We start from the raw sequence: 21,605 nt of genomic DNA on the forward strand, positions 1-21,605 counted from the left end.
TGAGGCCATCGTACCATTGCCAGTTTTTTCAAAGACTTGCCAGTTGGGCCCATTTCCTTCGCTCTGCTTTTGTTTGCCTCTCCTTTCATGCAATTATCCAATTCCCTTTTTTGTCAACTCTCACTTAAGAAACTAAGTTTGTAAGAGGTGGAGCAGCTGCTGCAGTGTCAATGCACAGTGTGCCATCATTGACAAAGATTCCCTTCCCCAACCACTCCAAGACATCCACTTGGGATTCTTGCCAAGTTCTGGATTTCATTTCTCATTATTTACTGATTGCACTGACGCATATTTGTGCTTTTAAACTCTTTATTTTTATCAAATGCGTCCTTATTTTGCTGATTTGCAACATACAATGTGATTACCCGAGCAGTAGAATGCGTAACAGAGGCAGTTAAATAATGGGGGCAAAGCTTCGCTACAGCTATATAATGTCCTGGTTAGACCCCACCTGGAGTACTCTGCATAGTTCTGGGCATTCCACTTTATAAAGTATACAAATTGGCCTTGGTATACAGGGCAGTTCAGATCCAGCAGAATGTTTTCAGAGTTCAAATGGTTAGATTAGGAAGCCATGTCCCCGCTTCCACAGAGACAGCTGTTGGTTTCCACCTGGTGCCTCACTTGCTTCTGAATTTCAAGGTGTAGAATGAAATCAAGCAACGTAACCCAAGTTTGCAATGCATTCCATGCAATCATCAACCACATCATTCCCGTCTTCCTCACCTTAGCTGCACAGCCCTCTAAACGTTGCAATCCACGTCACACAGGATTTGTTCCAGGATTAAACTTTCAGTAGGATTATATTAATATCTGTGCCCGCATCTTGAAATGAGATTCTCAGCGATATCCAACACAAATTGAATTGTATAGATGACAGGCAAATACAGGAAAACAGGTCAGTATGCAACACAATCCCATGGTGCCCATTTTCAGATGCACAATATTCATCTTTTCCAGCAAATGAAAGAATTTTTCAGTGAATCATTTGTAAAGTCAGTGTTAATGCCATTTGTGCCTTTCTTTCTTCTCGTTTTGCAACATACTGGCGCCTAAATCCAATTAATGTATATTCATGTTTATTGGGGAGACCAAACGCAGACTGGGTGATCGCTTTGCGGAACACGTCCGCTCAGTCCGCAAGCAGGACCCAGCTTCTGGTTGCTTGCCATTTCAAGACTCCCCCCTGCTCTCATGCTCAAATCTCTATCCTGGGCTTGCTGCAGTGTTTCAGTGAACATCAACGCAAGCTCGAAAAACAGCATCTCGTTGACCGATTAGTTTAGTTTCGTGATACAGCACTGAAACAGGCCCTTCGGCCCACCGAGTCTGTGCCGACCATCGACCACCCATTTATACTAATCCTACACGAATTCCATATTCCTACCACATCCCCACCTTCCCTATATTTCCCTACCACCTACCTTTACTAGGGGCAATTGAGAATGGCCAATTAACCGATCAACCAGCAAGTCTTTGGCATGTGGGAGGAAACCGGAGCACCCGGAGGAATCCCACGCAGACACAGGGAGAACTTGCAAACACCACACAGGCAGTGCCCAGAATTGAAACCGGGTCGCTGGAGCTGTGAGGCTGCGGTGCTAACCATTGCACACGAGAGCGTGCCGGACTGAATATTGAGTTCAATAATTTCAGATCATGACGGGCCCCCCATTTTACTTTCACTTTTTGTTATTTTTCTTTTTTACATTTTTAACATTTTTTTGTATGTTTATTTTATTTCATCTTAGTTTGTTCAGTTTACTTACCCACTGTTTTGTTTTCATGTTTGTACTTGCTGCTGTTCAATTTTCAGTCCGTTAACAGTCCTATCTGTATTAATGCTTTGTCTTTCAACACACCATTAACATATTGTTTGCCTTTGCTCCATGACCTTCTGGTCAGCTATTCTGTGGCCTTGTCCAATCTACACCTTCTCCTTTGTTATCTCTTGCTCCACCCCCGCTTTACTTGCTTCTAACCTTTGACTTTTCTAATATTTGCCAGTTCTGAAGAAGGGTCACTGAGCCGAAATTTTAACTCTGCTTCTCTCTCCACAGATGCTGCCAGACCTGCTGAGTATTTCCAGAATTTCTTGTTTTTATTTCAGATTTCCAGCATCCACAGTATTTTGCTTTTATTCATGTATATTCTTCCTCAGTTCAATATGAAGGAGCGGTTTGATATTGAGTGGAGCCGCAGTGCATCTCATTTTCAACGCCACCTTGTTCGTTTTCCTGTTACTCGCCGAATGAAGAACAATACAAAGTGATAATTTGGCACGTCTGCCTGTTTCCTTAGCTTCAGTTACAGAATCAGCTGTGTCCGTCTTTAAGGGAGGCAAAGTACTCCTCGCGGCTCTGTGTGACGCTGAATAGTTATGTTAAACTGCATCAATAAACCCAGGTATGTCTCTGTTACTGACTGAACAAAACGCTAATAAGTCTGTGAGCGACTGTCATAACTTAAATAACTTTTCCCCCTCTGCGTGTCATGAACCTTTACCCCTTGTCATAATTGCGGCTGCATGTTAAGAGCTGCGTTATCAAGGTGCTTAAGACACCAAGAATCTGCTGCAGCAGTGGTTAAATTGAAAAGGATTTTTGCCCCTTTTACCCAAAAAGAAATGTTCAGGAGGAGCATTTTCCCCAAACTTGTTTCCACCGGAGATTCATCATTGCAACTCAAAGAAAGTTTCAGTCACTTGGGTGTTCTGTTCGAGCTGCTCGGAGGTTTAGTGGCCCGGATATCATGTGCCTACGTTTTGCTGAGCCTGTGCTTGGTTTCTGGGGAGATTTGGCCCGGGTTGTGCTATTTTACCTCCCTGAGATGGCCAGTAACCTGTTGATTGAGGCAGCAGACCCCTCTTGCTGCTAGCAGCGAGTAATTGGACAGTGCGGGTCAAAATATTGCGGCGTGCCCCTGTCTCAACGAATGTGGAGCTGGCGAAAGTGAATTGCTGATGTGCTTTTGCCTCGTCTGAAATGAGACTTAGATCAGCTGTTACTCAGCAAGCTAGTGTTGCAGGTTTCTATTCTAATCTGAGCCAAATGAAGTGCAAGTGCTAGGTTTTGAGGAACTTTCTGCAGCATCAGGACAAGAAAGAGGAGCGATTGCAAGGCATTGTGCACACAATGTGCAAGAGAAATAGGACTTTGAGAAATTGTGCTGTGTTAATGGGGAATGTCTATGATCGCATACATCGTGGTCAGAAGTTTGGGTTTGTTTCGAAATTGTTTCTGCTCAGTTTCGAACTGGGGACCTTTTGCGTATTAGACAAACGTGATCACCACTAGACTACAGAAACCCAGCACGGTTGCAGGTCTGAGGAAGCTGCAAGTATTGTTAAACTATACAGTCAAGATCTATTTGTGGTGCTTGTTTCATTGAAATGCAATTCCACTGTGACATTTTGCAAGGCTGCAGAGGTATTGACCCAGCAATGGACGCTCAGCAGTGCACAACACATTGCCAGGCCATTGAGGCCATCGTACCATTGCCAGTTTTTTCAAAGACTTGCCAGTTGGGCCCATTTCCTTCGCTCTGCTTTTGTTTGCCTCTCCTTTCATGCAATTATCCAATTCCCTTTTTTGTCAACTCTCACTTAAGAAACTAAGTTTGTAAGAGGTGGAGCAGCTGCTGCAGTGTCAATGCACAGTGTGCCATCATTGACAAAGATTCCCTTCCCCAACCACTCCAAGACATCCACTTGGGATTCTTGCCAAGTTCTGGATTTCATTTCTCATTATTTACTGATTGCACTGACGCATATTTGTGCTTTTAAACTCTTTATTTTTATCAAATGCGTCCTTATTTTGCTGATTTGCAACATACAATGTGATTACCCGAGCAGTAGAATGCGTAACAGAGGCAGTTAAATAATGGGGGCGAAGCTTCGCTACAGCTATATAATGTCCTGGTTAGACCCCACCTGGAGTGCTCTGCATAGTTCTGGGCATTCCACTTTATAAAGTAGACAAATTGGCCTTGGTATACAGGGCAGTTCAGATCCAGCAGAATGTTTTCAGAGTTCAAATGGTTAGATTAGGAAGCCATGTCCCCGCTTCCACAGAGACAGCTGTTGGTTTCCACCTGGTGCCTCACTTGCTTCTGAATTTCAAGGTGTAGAATGAAATCAAGCAACGTAACCCAAGTTTGCAATGCATTCCATGCAATCATCAACCACATCATTCCCGTCTTCCTCACCTTAGCTGCACAGCCCTCGAAACGTTGCAATCCACGTCACACAGGATTTGTTCCAGGATTAAACTTTCAGTAGGATTATATTAATATCTGTGCCCGCATCTTGAAATGAGATTCTCAGCGATATCCAACACAAATTGAATTGTATAGATGACAGGCAAATACAGGAAAACAGGTCAGTATGCAACACAATCTCATGGTGCCTATTTTCAGATGCACAATATTCATCTTTTCCAGCAAATGAAAGAATTTTTCAGTGAATCATTTGTAAAGTCAGAGTTAATGCCATTTGTGCCTTTCTTTCTTCTCGTTTTGCAACATACTGGCGCCTAAATCCAATTAATGTATATTCATGTTTATTGGGGAGACCAAACGCAGACTGGGTGACCGCTTTGCGGAACACGTCCGCTCAGTCCGCAAGCTGGACCCTGAGCTTCTGGTTGCTTGCCATTTCAAGACTCCCCGCTGCTCTCATGCTCACATCTCTATCCTGGGCTTGCTGCAGTGTTCAAGTGAACAACAACGCAAGCTCGAAAAACAGCATCTCGTTGACGATTAGTTTAGTTTCGTGATGCAGCACTGAAACAGGCCCTTCGGCCCACCGAGTCTGTGCCGACCATCGACCACCCATTTATACTAATCCTACACGAATTCCATATTCCTACCACATCCCCACCTTCCCTATATTTCCCTATCACCTACCTTTACTAGGGGCAATTGGGAATGGCCAATTAACCTATCAACCAGCAAGTCTTTGGCATGTGGGAGGAAACCGGAGCACCCGGAGGAATCCCACGCAGACACAGGGAGAACTTGCAAACACCACACAGGCAGTGCCCAGAATTGGAGCTGTGAGGCTGCGGTGCTAACCATTGCACACGAGAGCGTGCCGACCTGAATATTGAGTTCAATAATTTCAGTTCGTGACGGCCCCCCATTTTACTTTCACTTTTTGTTATTTTTCTTTTTTACATTTTTTGCATTTTTTTGTATGTTTATTTTATTTCATCTTAGTTTGTTCAGTTTACTTACCCACTGTTTTGTTTTCATGTTTGTACTTGCTGCTGTTCAATTTTCAGTCCGTTAACAGTCCTATCTGTACTAATGCTTTGTCTTTCAACACACCATTAACATATTGTTTGCCTTTGCTCCATGACCTTCTGGTCAGCTATTCTGTGGCCTTGCCCAATCTACACCTTCTCCTTTGTTATCTCTTGCTCCACCCCCGCTTTACTTGCTTCTAACCTTTGACTTTTCTAATATTTGCCAGTTCTGAAGAAGGGTCACTGAGCCGAAATGTTAACTCTGCTTCTCTCTCCACAGATGCTGCCAGACCTGCTGAGTAATTCCAGAATTTCTTGCTTTTATTTCAGATTTCCAGCATCCACAGTATTTTGCTTTTATTCATGTATAGTCTTCCTCAGTTCAATATGAAGGAGCGGGTTGATATTGAGCGGAGCCGCAGTGCATCTCATTTTCAACGCCACCTTGTTAGTTTTCCTGTTACTCGCCAAATGAAGAACAATACAAAGTGATAATTTGGCACGTCTGCCTGTTTCCTTCGCTTCAGTTACAGAATCAGCTGTGTCCGTCTTTAAGGGAGGCAAAGTACTCTTCGCGGCTCTGCGTGACGCTGAATAGTTATGTTAATCTGCATCAATAAACCCAGGTATGTCTCTGTTACTGACTGAACAAAACGCTAATAGGTCTGTGAGCGAATGTCATAACTTAAATAACTTTTTCCCCTCTGCGTGTCATGAACCTTTACCCCTTGTCATAATTGCGGCTGCATGTTCAGAGCTGCGTTGTCAAGGTGCTTAAGACACCAAGAATCTGCTGCAGCAGTGGTTAAATTGAAAAGGATTTTTGCCCCTTTTACCCAAAAAGAAATGTTCAGGAGGAGCATTTTCCCCAAACTTGTTTCCACCGGAGATTCATCATTGCAACTCAAAGAAAGTTTCAGTCACTTGGGTGTTCTGTTCGAGCTGCTCGGAGGTTTAGTGGCCCGGATATCATGTGCCTACGTTTTGCTGAGCCTGTGCTTGGTTTCTGGGGAGATTTGGCCCGGGTTGTGCTATTTTACCTCCCTGAGATGGCCAGTAACCTGTTGATTGAGGCAGCAGACCCCTCTTGCTGCTAGCAGCGAGTAATTGGACAGTGCGGGTCAAAATATTGCGGCGTGCCCCTGTCTCAACGAATGTGGAGCTGGCGAAAGTGAATTGCTGATGTGCTTTTGCCTCGTCTGAAATGAGACTGAGATCAGCTGTTACTCAGCAAGCTAGTGTTGCAGGTTTCTATTCTAATCTGAGCCAAATGAAGTGCAAGTGCTAGGTTTTGAGGAACTTTCTGCAGCATCAGGACAAGAAAGAGGAGCGATTGCAAGGCATTGTGCACACAATGTGCAAGAGAAATAGGACTTTGAGAAATTGTGTTGTGTTAATGGGGAATGTCCATGATTGCATATATCGTGGTCAGAAGTTTGGGTTTGTTTCGAAAATGTTTCTGCCCAGTTTCGTACTGGGGACTTTTTGCGTGTGAGATAAACGTGATCACCACTACACTACAGAAACTCAGCACGGTGGCAGATCTGAGGAAGCTGCAAGTATTGTTAAACTATACAGTCAAGATCTATTTGTGGTGCTTGTTTCATTGAAGTGCAATTCCACTGTGACATTTTGCAAGGCTGCAGAGGTATTGACCCAGCAATGGACGCTCAGCAGTGCACAACACATTGCCAGGCCATTGAGGCCATCGTACCATTGCCAGTTTTTTCAAAGACTTGCCAGTTGGGCCCATTTCCTTCGCTCTGCTTTTGTTTGCCTCTCCTTTCATGCAATTATCCAATTCCCTTTTTTGTCAACTCTCACTTAAGAAACTAAGTTTGTAAGAGGTGGAGCAGCTGCTGCAGTGTCAATGCACAGTGTGCCATCATTGACAAAGATTCCCTTCCCCAACCACTCCAAGACATCCACTTGGGATTCTTGCCAAGTTCTGGATTTCATTTCTCATTATTTACTGATTGCACTGACGCATATTTGTGCTTTTAAACTCTTTATTTTTATCAAATGCGTCCTTATTTTGCTGATTTGCAACATACAATGTGATTACCCGAGCAGTAGAATGCGTAACAGAGGCAGTTAAATAATGGGGGCGAAGCTTCGCTACAGCTATATAATGTCCTGGTTAGACCCCACCTGGAGTACTCTGCATAGTTCTGGGCATTCCACTTTATAAAGTATACAAATTGGCCTTGGTATACAGGGCAGTTCAGATCCAGCAGAATGTTTTCAGAGTTCAAATGGTTAGATTAGGAAGCCATGTCCCCGCTTCCACAGAGACAGCTGTTGGTTTCCACCTGGTGCCTCACTTGCTTCTGAATTTCAAGGTGTAGAATGAAATCAAGCAACGTAACCCAAGTTTGCAATGCATTCCATGCAATCATCAACCACATCATTCCCGTCTTCCTCACCTTAGCTGCACAGCCCTCTAAACGTTGCAATCCACGTCACACAGGATTTGTTCCAGGATTAAACTTTCAGTAGGATTATATTAATATCTGTGCCCGCATCTTGAAATGAGATTCTCAGCGATATCCAACACAAATTGAATTGTATAGATGACAGGCAAATACAGGAAAACAGGTCAGTATGCAACACAATCCCATGGTGCCTATTTTCAGATGCACAATATTCATCTTTTCCAGCAAATGAAAGAATTTTTCAGTGAATCATTTGTAAAGTCAGTGTTAATGCCATTTGTGCCTTTCTTTCTTCTCGTTTTGCAACATACTGGCGCCTAAATCCAATTAATGTATATTCATGTTTATTGGGGAGACCAAACGCAGACTGGGTGATCGCTTTGCGGAACACGTCCGCTCAGTCCGCAAGCTGGACCCTGAGCTTCTGGTTGCTTGCCATTTCAAGACTCCCCGCTGCTCTCATGCTCACATATCTATCCTGGGCTTGCTGCAGTGTTCCAGTGAACAACAACGCAAGCTCGAAAAACAGCATCTCGTTGACCGATTAGTATAGTTTCGTGATGCAGCACTGAAACAGGCCCTTCGGCCCACCGAGTCTGTGCCGACCATCGACCACCCATTTATACTAATCCTACACGAATTCCATATTCCTACCACATCCCCACCTTCCCTATATTTCCCTATCACCTACCTTTACTAGGGGCAATTGGGAATGGCCAATTAACCTATCAACCAGCAAGTCTTTGGCATGTGGGAGGAAACCGGAGCACCCGGAGGAATCCCACGCAGACACAGGGAGAACTTGCAAACACCACACAGGCAGTGCCCAGAATTGGAGCTGTGAGGCTGCGGTGCTAACCATTGCACACGAGAGCGTGCCGACCTGAATATTGAGTTCAATAATTTCAGTTCGTGACGGCCCCCCATTTTACTTTCACTTTTTGTTATTTTTCTTTTTTACATTTTTTGCATTTTTTTGTATGTTTATTTTATTTCATCTTAGTTTGTTCAGTTTACTTACCCACTGTTTTGTTTTCATGTTTGTACTTGCTGCTGTTCAATTTTCAGTCCATTAACAGTCCTCTCTGTACTAATGCTTTGTCTTTCAACACACCATTAACATATTGTTTGCCTTTGCTCCATGACCTTCTGGTCAGCTATTCTGTGGCCTTGCCCAATCTACACCTTCTCCTTTGTTATCTCTTGCTCCACCCCCGCTTTACTTGCTTCTAACCTTTGACTTTTCTAATATTTGCCAGTTCTGAAGAAGGGTCACTGAGCCGAAATGTTAACTCTGCTTCTCTCTCCACAGATGCTGCCAGACCTGCTGAGTAATTCCAGAATTTCTTGCTTTTATTTCAGATTTCCAGCATCCACAGTATTTTGCTTTTATTCATGTATAGTCTTCCTCAGTTCAATATGAAGGAGCGGGTTGATATTGAGCGGAGCCGCAGTGCATCTCATTTTCAACGCCACCTTGTTAGTTTTCCTGTTACTCGCCAAATGAAGAACAATACAAAGTGATAATTTGGCACGTCTGCCTGTTTCCTTCGCTTCAGTTACAGAATCAGCTGTGTCCGTCTTTAAGGGAGGCAAAGTACTCTTCGCGGCTCTGCGTGACGCTGAATAGTTATGTTAATCTGCATCAATAAACCCAGGTATGTCTCTGTTACTGACTGAACAAAACGCTAATAGGTCTGTGAGCGAATGTCATAACTTAAATAACTTTTTCCCCTCTGCGTGTCATGAACCTTTACCCCTTGTCATAATTGCGGCTGCATGTTCAGAGCTGCGTTGTCAAGGTGCTTAAGACACCAAGAATCTGCTGCAGCAGTGGTTAAATTGAAAAGGATTTTTGCCCCTTTTACCCAAAAAGAAATGTTCAGGAGGAGCATTTTCCCCAAACTTGTTTCCACCGGAGATTCATCATTGCAACTCAAAGAAAGTTTCAGTCACTTGGGTGTTCTGTTCGAGCTGCTCGGAGGTTTAGTGGCCCGGATATCATGTGCCTACGTTTTGCTGAGCCTGTGCTTGGTTTCTGGGGAGATTTGGCCCGGGTTGTGCTATTTTACCTCCCTGAGATGGCCAGTAACCTGTTGATTGAGGCAGCAGACCCCTCTTGCTGCTAGCAGCGAGTAATTGGACAGTGCGGGTCAAAATATTGCGGCGTGCCCCTGTCTCAACGAATGTGGAGCTGGCGAAAGTGAATTGCTGATGTGCTTTTGCCTCGTCTGAAATGAGACTGAGATCAGCTGTTACTCAGCAAGCTAGTGTTGCAGGTTTCTATTCTAATCTGAGCCAAATGAAGTGCAAGTGCTAGGTTTTGAGGAACTTTCTGCAGCATCAGGACTAGAAAGAGGAGCGATTGCAAGGCATTGTGCACACAATGTGCAAGAGAAATAGGACTTTGAGAAATTGTGTTGTGTTAATGGGGAATGTCCATGATTGCATATATCGTGGTCAGAAGTTTGGGTTTGTTTCGAAAATGTTTCTGCCCAGTTTCGAACTGGGGACCTTTTGCGTGTGAGACAAACGTGATCACCACTACACTACAGAAACTCAGCACGGTTGCAGATCTGAGGAAGCTGCAAGTATTGTTAAACTATACAGTCAAGATCTATTTGTGGTGCTTGTTTCATTGAAGTGCAATTCCACTGTGACATTTTGCAAGGCTGCAGAGGTATTGACCCAGCAATGGACGCTCAGCAGTGCACAACACATTGCCAGGCCATTGAGGCCATCGTACCATTGCCAGTTTTTTCAAAGACTTGCCAGTTGGGCCCATTTCCTTCGCTCTGCTTTTGTTTGCCTCTCCTTTCATGCAATTATCCAATTCCCTTTTTTGTCAACTCTCACTTAAGAAACTAAGTTTGTAAGAGGTGGAGCAGCTGCTGCAGTGTCAATGCACAGTGTGCCATCATTGACAAAGATTCCCTTCCCCAACCACTCCAAGACATCCACTTGGGATTCTTGCCAAGTTCTGGATTTCATTTCTCATTATTTACTGATTGCACTGACGCATATTTGTGCTTTTAAACTCTTTATTTTTATCAAATGCGTCCTTATTTTGCTGATTTGCAACATACAATGTGATTACCCGAGCAGTAGAATGCGTAACAGAGGCAGTTAAATAATGGGGGCGAAGCTTCGCTACAGCTATATAATGTCCTGGTTAGACCCCACCTGGAGTACTCTGCATAGTTCTGGGCATTCCACTTTATAAAGTATACAAATTGGCCTTGGTATACAGGGCAGTTCAGATCCAGCAGAATGTTTTCAGAGTTCAAATGGTTAGATTAGGAAGCCATGTCCCCGCTTCCACAGAGACAGCTGTTGGTTTCCACCTGGTGCCTCACTTGCTTCTGAATTTCAAGGTGTAGAATGAAATCAAGCAACGTAACCCAAGTTTGCAATGCATTCCATGCAATCATCAACCACATCATTCCCGTCTTCCTCACCTTAGCTGCACAGCCCTCTAAACGTTGCAATCCACGTCACACAGGATTTGTTCCAGGATTAAACTTTCAGTAGGATTATATTAATATCTGTGCCCGCATCTTGAAATGAGATTCTCAGCGATATCCAACACAAATTGAATTGTATAGATGACAGGCAAATACAGGAAAACAGGTCAGTATGCAACACAATCCCATGGTGCCCATTTTCAGATGCACAATATTCATCTTTTCCAGCAAATGAAAGAATTTTTCAGTGAATCATTTGTAAAGTCAGTGTTAATGCCATTTGTGCCTTTCTTTCTTCTCGTTTTGCAACATACTGGCGCCTAAATCCAATTAATGTATATTCATGTTTATTGGGGAGACCAAACGCAGACTGGGTGATCGCTTTGCGGAACACGTCCGCTCAGTCCGCAAGCAGGACCCAGCTTCTGGTTGCTTGCCATTTCAAGACTCCCCCCTGCTCTCATGCTCAAATCTCTATCCTGGGCTTGCTGCAGTGTTTCAGTGAACATCAACGCAAGCTCGAAAAACAGCATCTCGTTGACCGATTAGTTTAGTTTCGTGATACAGCACTGAAACAGGCCCTTCGGCCCACCGAGTCTGTGCCGACCATCGACCACCCATTTATACTAATCCTACACGAATTCCATATTCCTACCACATCCCCACCTTCCCTATATTTCCCTACCACCTACCTTTACTAGGGGCAATTGAGAATGGCCAATTAACCGATCAACCAGCAAGTCTTTGGCATGTGGGAGGAAACCGGAGCACCCGGAGGAATCCCACGCAGACACAGGGAGAACTTGCAAACACCACACAGGCAGTGCCCAGAATTGAAACCGGGTCGCTGGAGCTGTGAGGCTGCGGTGCTAACCATTGCACACGAGAGCGTGCCGGACTGAATATTGAGTTCAATAATTTCAGATCATGACGGGCCCCCCATTTTACTTTCACTTTTTGTTATTTTTCTTTTTTACATTTTTAACATTTTTTTGTATGTTTATTTTATTTCATCTTAGTTTGTTCAGTTTACTTACCCACTGTTTTGTTTTCATGTTTGTACTTGCTGCTGTTCAATTTTCAGTCCGTTAACAGTCCTATCTGTATTAATGCTTTGTCTTTCAACACACCATTAACATATTGTTTGCCTTTGCTCCATGACCTTCTGGTCAGCTATTCTGTGGCCTTGTCCAATCTACACCTTCTCCTTTGTTATCTCTTGCTCCACCCCCGCTTTACTTGCTTCTAACCTTTGACTTTTCTAATATTTGCCAGTTCTGAAGAAGGGTCACTGAGCCGAAATTTTAACTCTGCTTCTCTCTCCACAGATGCTGCCAGACCTGCTGAGTATTTCCAGAATTTCTTGTTTTTATTTCAGATTTCCAGCATCCACAGTATTTTGCTTTTATTCATGTATATTCTTCCTCAGTTCAATATGAAGGAGCGGTTTGATATTGAGTGGAGCCGCAGTGCATCTCATTTTCAACGCCACCTTGTTCGTTTTCCTGTTACTCGCCGAATGAAGAACAATACAAAGTGATAATTTGGCACGTCTGCCTGTTTCCTTAGCTTCAGTTACAGAATCAGCTGTGTCCGTCTTTAAGGGAGGCAAAGTACTCCTCGCGGCTCTGTGTGACGCTGAATAGTTATGTTAAACTGCATCAATAAACCCAGGTATGTCTCTGTTACTGACTGAACAAAACGCTAATAAGTCTGTGAGCGACTGTCATAACTTAAATAACTTTTCCCCCTCTGCGTGTCATGAACCTTTACCCCTTGTCATAATTGCGGCTGCATGTTCAGAGCTGCGTTGTCAAGGTGCTTAAGACACCAAGAATCTGCTGCAGCAGTGGTTAAATTGAAAAGGATTTTTGCCCCTTTTACCCAAAAAGAAATGTTCAGGAGGAGCATTTTCCCCAAACTTGTTTCCACCGGAGATTCATCATTGCAACTCAAAGAAAGTTTCAGTCACTTGGGTGTTCTGTTCGAGCTGCTCGGAGGTTTAGTGGCCCGGATATCATGTGCCTACGTTTTGCTGAGCCTGTGCTTGGTTTCTGGGGAGATTTGGCCCGGGTTGTGCTATTTTACCTCCCTGAGATGGCCAGTAACCTGTTGATTGAGGCAGCAGACCCCTCTTGCTGCTAGCAGCGAGTAATTGGACAGTGCGGGTCAAAATATTGCGGCGTGCCCCTGTCTCAACGAATGTGGAGCTGGCGAAAGTGAATTGCTGATGTGCTTTTGCCTCGTCTGAAATGAGACTGAGATCAGCTGTTACTCAGCAAGCTAGTGTTGCAGGTTTCTATTCTAATCTGAGCCAAATGAAGTGCAAGTGCTAGGTTTTGAGGAACTTTCTGCAGCATCAGGACAAGAAAGAGGAGCGATTGCAAGGCATTGTGCACACAATGTGCAAGAGAAATAGGACTTTGAGAAATTGTGTTGTGTTAATGGGGAATGTCCATGATTGCATATATCGTGGTCAGAAGTTTGGGTTTGTTTCGAAAATGTTTCTGCCCAGTTTCGTACTGGGGACTTTTTGCGTGTGAGATAAACGTGATCACCACTACACTACAGAAACTCAGCACGGTGGCAGATCTGAGGAAGCTGCAAGTATTGTTAAACTATACAGTCAAGATCTATTTGTGGTGCTTGTTTCATTGAAGTGCAATTCCACTGTGACATTTTGCAAGGCTGCAGAGGTATTGACCCAGCAATGGACGCTCAGCAGTGCACAACACATTGCCAGGCCATTGAGGCCATCGTACCATTGCCAGTTTTTTCAAAGACTTGCCAGTTGGGCCCATTTCCTTCGCTCTGCTTTTGTTTGCCTCTCCTTTCATGCAATTATCCAATTCCCTTTTTTGTCAACTCTCACTTAAGAAACTAAGTTTGTAAGAGGTGGAGCAGCTGCTGCAGTGTCAATGCACAGTGTGCCATCATTGACAAAGATTCCCTTCCCCAACCACTCCAAGACATCCACTTGGGATTCTTGCCAAGTTCTGGATTTCATTTCTCATTATTTACTGATTGCACTGACGCATATTTGTGCTTTTAAACTCTTTATTTTTATCAAATGCGTCCTTATTTTGCTGATTTGCAACATACAATGTGATTACCCGAGCAGTAGAATGCGTAACAGAGGCAGTTAAATAATGGGGGCGAAGCTTCGCTACAGCTATATAATGTCCTGGTTAGACCCCACCTGGAGTACTCTGCATAGTTCTGGGCATTCCACTTTATAAAGTATACAAATTGGCCTTGGTATACAGGGCAGTTCAGATCCAGCAGAATGTTTTCAGAGTTCAAATGGTTAGATTAGGAAGCCATGTCCCCGCTTCCACAGAGACAGCTGTTGGTTTCCACCTGGTGCCTCACTTGCTTCTGAATTTCAAGGTGTAGAATGAAATCAAGCAACGTAACCCAAGTTTGCAATGCATTCCATGCAATCATCAACCACATCATTCCCGTCTTCCTCACCTTAGCTGCACAGCCCTCTAAACGTTGCAATCCACGTCACACAGGATTTGTTCCAGGATTAAACTTTCAGTAGGATTATATTAATATCTGTGCCCGCATCTTGAAATGAGATTCTCAGCGATATCCAACACAAATTGAATTGTATAGATGACAGGCAAATACAGGAAAACAGGTCAGTATGCAACACAATCCCATGGTGCCTATTTTCAGATGCACAATATTCATCTTTTCCAGCAAATGAAAGAATTTTTCAGTGAATCATTTGTAAAGTCAGTGTTAATGCCATTTGTGCCTTTCTTTCTTCTCGTTTTGCAACATACTGGCGCCTAAATCCAATTAATGTATATTCATGTTTATTGGGGAGACCAAACGCAGACTGGGTGATCGCTTTGCGGAACACGTCCGCTCAGTCCGCAAGCTGGACCCTGAGCTTCTGGTTGCTTGCCATTTCAAGACTCCCCGCTGCTCTCATGCTCACATATCTATCCTGGGCTTGCTGCAGTGTTCCAGTGAACAACAACGCAAGCTCGAAAAACAGCATCTCGTTGACCGATTAGTATAGTTTCGTGATGCAGCACTGAAACAGGCCCTTCGGCCCACCGAGTCTGTGCCGACCATCGACCACCCATTTATACTAATCCTACACGAATTCCATATTCCTACCACATCCCCACCTTCCCTATATTTCCCTATCACCTACCTTTACTAGGGGCAATTGGGAATGGCCAATTAACCTATCAACCAGCAAGTCTTTGGCATGTGGGAGGAAACCGGAGCACCCGGAGGAATCCCACGCAGACACAGGGAGAACTTGCAAACACCACACAGGCAGTGCCCAGAATTGAAACCGGGTCGCTGGAGCTGTGAGGCTGCGGTGCTAACCATTGCACACGAGAGCGTGCCGGACTGAATATTGAGTTCAATAATTTCAGTTCGTGACGGGCCCCCCATTTTACTTTCACTTTTTGTTATTTTTCTTTTTTACATTTTTTGCATTTTTTTGTATGTTTATTTTATTTCATCTTAGTTTGTTCAGTTTACTTACCCACTGTTTTGTTTTCATGTTTGTACTTGCTGCTGTTCAATTTTCAGTCCGTTAACAGTCCTATCTGTACTAATGCTTTGTCTTTCAACACACCATTAACATATTGTTTGCCTTTGCTCCATGACCTTCTGGTCAGCTATTCTGTGGCCTTGCCCACTCTACACCTTCTCCTTTGTTATCTCTTGCTCCACCCCCGCTTTACTTGCTTCTAACCTTTGACTTTTCTAATATTTGCCAGTTCTGAAGAAGGGTCACTGAGCCGAAATGTTAACTCTGCTTCTCTCTCCACAGATGCTGCCAGACCTGCTGAGTAATTCCAGAATTTCTTGCTTTTATTTCAGATTTCCAGCATCCACAGTATTTTGCTTTTATTCATGTATATTCTTCCTCAGTTCAATATGAAGGAGCGGGTTGATATTGAGCGGAGCCGCAGTGCATCTCATTTTCAACGCCACCTTGTTAGTTTTCCTGTTACTCGCCAAATGAAGAACAATACAAAGTGATAATTTGGCACGTCTGCCTGTTTCCTTAGCTTCAGTTACAGAATCAGCTGTGTCCGTCTTTAAGGGAGGCAAAGTACTCTTCGCGGCTCTGCGTGACGCTGAATAGTTATGTTAATCTGCATCAATAAATCCAGGTATGTCTCTGTTACTGACTGAACAAAACGCTAATAGGTCTGTGAGCGAATGTCATAACTTAAATAACTTTTTCCCCTCTGCGTGTCATGAACCTTTACCCCTTGTCATAATTGCGGCTGCATGTTAAGAGCTGCGTTGTCAAGGTGCTTAAGACACCAAGAATCTGCTGCAGCAGTGGTTAAATTGAAAAGGATTTTTGCCCCTTTTACCCAAAAAGAAATGTTCAGGAGGAGCATTTTCCCCAAACTTGTTTCCACCGGAGATTCATCATTGCAACTCAAAGAAAGTTTCAGTCACTTGGGTGTTCTGTTCGAGCTGCTCGGAGGTTTAGTGGCCCGGATATCATGTGCCTACGTTTTGCTGAGCCTGTGCTTGGTTTCTGGGGAGATTTGGCCCGGGTTGTGCTATTTTACCTCCCTGAGATGGCCAGTAACCTGTTGATTGAGGCAGCAGACCCCTCTTGCTGCTAGCAGCGAGTAATTGGACAGTGCGGGTCAAAATATTGCGGCGTGACCCTGTCTCAACGAATGTGGAGCTGGCGAAAGTGAATTGCTGATGTGCTTTTGCCTCGTCTGAAATGAGACTTAGATCAGCTGTTACTCAGCAAGCTAGTGTTGCAGGTTTCTATTCTAATCTGAGCCAAATGAAGTGCAAGTGCTAGGTTTTGAGGAACTTTCTGCAGCATCAGGACAAGAAAGAGGAGCGATTGCAAGGCATTGTGCACACAATGTGCAAGAGAAATAGGACTTTGAGAAATTGTGTTGTGTTAATGGGGAATGTCCATGATTGCATATATCGTGGTCAGAAGTTTGGGTTTGTTTCGAAAATGTTTCTGCCCAGTTTCGTACTGGGGACTTTTTGCGTGTGAGACAAACGTGATCACCACTACACTACAGAAACTCAACACGGTTGCAGATCTGAGGAAGCTGCAAGTATTGTTAAACTATACAGTCAAGATCTATTTGTGGTGCTTGTTTCATTGAAGTGCAATTCCACTGTGACATTTTGCAAGGCTGCAGAGGTATTGACCCAGCAATGGACGCTCAGCAGTGCACAACACATTGCCAGGCCATTGAGGCCATCGTACCATTGCCAGTTTTTTCAAAGACTTGCCAGTTGGGCCCATTTCCTTCGCTCTGCTTTTGTTTGCCTCTCCTTTCATGCAATTATCCAATTCCCTTTTTTGTCAACTCTCACTTAAGAAACTAAGTTTGTAAGAGGTGGAGCAGCTGCTGCAGTGTCAATGCACAGTGTGCCATCATTGACAAAGATTCCCTTCCCCAACCACTCCAAGACATCCACTTGGGATTCTTGCCAAGTTCTGGATTTCATTTCTCATTATTTACTGATTGCACTGACGCATATTTGTGCTTTTAAACTCTTTATTTTTATCAAATGCGTCCTTATTTTGCTGATTTGCAACATACAATGTGATTACCCGAGCAGTAGAATGCGTAACAGAGGCAGTTAAATAATGGGGGCGAAGCTTCGCTACAGCTATATAATGTCCTGGTTAGACCCCACCTGGAGTGCTCTGCATAGTTCTGGGCATTCCACTTTATAAAGTAGACAAATTGGCCTTGGTATACAGGGCAGTTCAGATCCAGCAGAATGTTTTCAGAGTTCAAATGGTTAGATTAGGAAGCCATGTCCCCGCTTCCACAGAGACAGCTGTTGGTTTCCACCTGGTGCCTCACTTGCTTCTGAATTTCAAGGTGTAGAATGAAATCAAGCAACGTAACCCAAGTTTGCAATGCATTCCATGCAATCATCAACCACATCATTCCCGTCTTCCTCACCTTAGCTGCACAGCCCTCGAAACGTTGCAATCCACGTCACACAGGATTTGTTCCAGGATTAAACTTTCAGTAGGATTATATTAATATCTGTGCCCGCATCTTGAAATGAGATTCTCAGCGATATCCAACACAAATTGAATTGTATAGATGACAGGCAAATACAGGAAAACAGGTCAGTATGCAACACAATCTCATGGTCCCTATTTTCAGATGCACAATATTCATCTTTTCCAGCAAATGAAAGAATTTTTCAGTGAATCATTTGTAAAGTCAGAGTTAATGCCATTTGTGCCTTTCTTTCTTCTCGTTTTGCAACATACTGGCGCCTAAATCCAATTAATGTATATTCATGTTTATTGGGGAGACCAAACGCAGACTGGGTGACCGCTTTGCGGAACACGTCCGCTCAGTCCGCAAGCTGGACCCTGAGCTTCTGGTTGCTTGCCATTTCAAGACTCCCCGCTGCTCTCATGCTCACATCTCTATCCTGGGCTTGCTGCAGTGTTCAAGTGAACAACAACGCAAGCTCGAAAAACAGCATCTCGTTGACGATTAGTTTAGTTTCGTGATGCAGCACTGAAACAGGCCCTTCGGCCCACCGAGTCTGTGCCGACCATCGACCACCCATTTATACTAATCCTACACGAATTCCATATTCCTACCACATCCCCACCTTCCCTATATTTCCCTATCACCTACCTTTACTAGGGGCAATTGGGAATGGCCAATTAACCTATCAACCAGCAAGTCTTTGGCATGTGGGAGGAAACCGGAGCACCCGGAGGAATCCCACGCAGACACAGGGAGAACTTGCAAACACCACACAGGCAGTGCCCAGAATTGGAGCTGTGAGGCTGCGGTGCTAACCATTGCACACGAGAGCGTGCCGACCTGAATATTGAGTTCAATAATTTCAGTTCGTGACGGCCCCCCATTTTACTTTCACTTTTTGTTATTTTTCTTTTTTACATTTTTTGCATTTTTTTGTATGTTTATTTTATTTCATCTTAGTTTGTTCAGTTTACTTACCCACTGTTTTGTTTTCATGTTTGTACTTGCTGCTGTTCAATTTTCAGTCCATTAACAGTCCTCTCTGTACTAATGCTTTGTCTTTCAACACACCATTAACATATTGTTTGCCTTTGCTCCATGACCTTCTGGTCAGCTATTCTGTGGCCTTGCCCAATCTACACCTTCTCCTTTGTTATCTCTTGCTCCACCCCCGCTTTACTTGCTTCTAACCTTTGACTTTTCTAATATTTGCCAGTTCTGAAGAAGGGTCACTGAGCCGAAATGTTAACTCTGCTTCTCTCTCCACAGATGCTGCCAGACCTGCTGAGTAATTCCAGAATTTCTTGCTTTTATTTCAGATTTCCAGCATCCACAGTATTTTGCTTTTATTCATGTATAGTCTTCCTCAGTTCAATATGAAGGAGCGGGTTGATATTGAGCGGAGCCGCAGTGCATCTCATTTTCAACGCCACCTTGTTAGTTTTCCTGTTACTCGCCAAATGAAGAACAATACAAAGTGATAATTTGGCACGTCTGCCTGTTTCCTTCGCTTCAGTTACAGAATCAGCTGTGTCCGTCTTTAAGGGAGGCAAAGTACTCTTCGCGGCTCTGCGTGACGCTGAATAGTTATGTTAATCTGCATCAATAAACCCAGGTATGTCTCTGTTACTGACTGAACAAAACGCTAATAGGTCTGTGAGCGAATGTCATAACTTAAATAACTTTTTCCCCTCTGCGTGTCATGAACCTTTACCCCTTGTCATAATTGCGGCTGCATGTTCAGAGCTGCGTTGTCAAGGTGCTTAAGACACCAAGAATCTGCTGCAGCAGTGGTTAAATTGAAAAGGATTTTTGCCCCTTTTACCCAAAAAGAAATGTTCAGGAGGAGCATTTTCCCCAAACTTGTTTCCACCGGAGATTCATCATTGCAACTCAAAGAAAGTTTCAGTCACTTGGGTGTTCTGTTCGAGCTGCTCGGAGGTTTAGTGGCCCGGATATCATGTGCCTACGTTTTGCTGAGCCTGTGCTTGGTTTCTGGGGAGATTTGGCTCGGGTTGTGCTATTTTACCTCCCTGAGATGGCCAGTAACCTGTTGATTGAGGCAGCAGACCCCTCTTGCTGCTAGCAGCGAGTAATTGGACAGTGCGGGTCAAAATATTGCGGCGTGCCCCTGTCTCAACGAATGTGGAGCTGGCGAAAGTGAATTGCTGATGTGCTTTTGCCTCGTCTGAAATGAGACTGAGATCAGCTGTTACTCAGCAAGCTAGTGTTGCAGGTTTCTATTCTAATCTGAGCCAAATGAAGTGCAAGTGCTAGGTTTTGAGGAACTTTCTGCAGCATCAGGACTAGAAAGAGGAGCGATTGCAAGGCATTGTGCACACAATGTGCAAGAGAAATAGGACTTTGAGAAATTGTGTTGTGTTAATGGGGAATGTCCATGATTGCATATATCGTGGTCAGAAGTTTGGGTTTGTTTCGAAAATGTTTCTGCCCAGTTTCGAACTGGGGACCTTTTGCGTGTGAGACAAACGTGATCACCACTACACTACAGAAACTCAGCACGGTTGCAGATCTGAGGAAGCTGCAAGTATTGTTAAACTATACAGTCAAGATCTATTTGTGGTGCTTGTTTCATTGAAGTGCAATTCCACTGTGACATTTTGCAAGGCTGCAGAGGTATTGACCCAGCAATGGACGCTCAGCAGTGCACAACACATTGCCAGGCCATTGAGGCCATCGTACCATTGCCAGTTTTTTCAAAGACTTGCCAGTTGGGCCCATTTCCTTCGCTCTGCTTTTGTTTGCCTCTCCTTTCATGCAATTATCCAATTCCCTTTTTTGTCAACTCTCACTTAAGAAACTAAGTTTGTAAGAGGTGGAGCAGCTGCTGCAGTGTCAATGCACAGTGTGCCATCATTGACAAAGATTCCCTTCCCCAACCACTCCAAGACATCCACTTGGGATTCTTGCCAAGTTCTGGATTTCATTTCTCATTATTTACTGATTGCACTGACGCATATTTGTGCTTTTAAACTCTTTATTTTTATCAAATGCGTCCTTATTTTGCTGATTTGCAACATACAATGTGATTACCCGAGCAGTAGAATGCGTAACAGAGGCAGTTAAATAATGGGGGCGAAGCTTCGCTACAGCTATATAATGTCCTGGTTAGACCCCACCTGGAGTACTCTGCATAGTTCTGGGCATTCCACTTTATAAAGTATACAAATTGGCCTTGGTATACAGGGCAGTTCAGATCCAGCAGAATGTTTTCAGAGTTCAAATGGTTAGATTAGGAAGCCATGTCCCCGCTTCCACAGAGACAGCTGTTGGTTTCCACCTGGTGCCTCACTTGCTTCTGAATTTCAAGGTGTAGAATGAAATCAAGCAACGTAACCCAAGTTTGCAATGCATTCCATGCAATCATCAACCACATCATTCCCGTCTTCCTCACCTTAGCTGCACAGCCCTCTAAACGTTGCAATCCACGTC

General features: G+C 44.0%; 3 non-coding genes across 3 annotated transcripts; all 3 read right to left on the reverse strand.

The window, feature by feature from the left end:
- Positions 1 to 10,167: 10,167 nt before the first annotated feature.
- Positions 10,168 to 10,240, reverse strand: trnav-cac (transfer RNA valine (anticodon CAC)). Its single transcript has one exon. It is a non-coding gene; the product is annotated as a tRNA-Val (tRNA).
- Positions 10,241 to 17,129: 6,889 nt separating this feature from the next.
- Positions 17,130 to 17,202, reverse strand: trnav-cac (transfer RNA valine (anticodon CAC)). Its single transcript has one exon. It is a non-coding gene; the product is annotated as a tRNA-Val (tRNA).
- A 3,393-nt stretch (positions 17,203 to 20,595) lies between these two features.
- trnav-cac (transfer RNA valine (anticodon CAC)) lies at positions 20,596 to 20,668 on the reverse strand. The gene has a single exon. It is a non-coding gene; the product is annotated as a tRNA-Val (tRNA).
- Positions 20,669 to 21,605: the final 937 nt, after the last annotated feature.

Source organism: Heterodontus francisci, chromosome 22, assembly GCF_036365525.1.
Source record: "Heterodontus francisci isolate sHetFra1 chromosome 22, sHetFra1.hap1, whole genome shotgun sequence".
NCBI classification, from domain to species: domain Eukaryota; kingdom Metazoa; phylum Chordata; class Chondrichthyes; order Heterodontiformes; family Heterodontidae; genus Heterodontus; species Heterodontus francisci.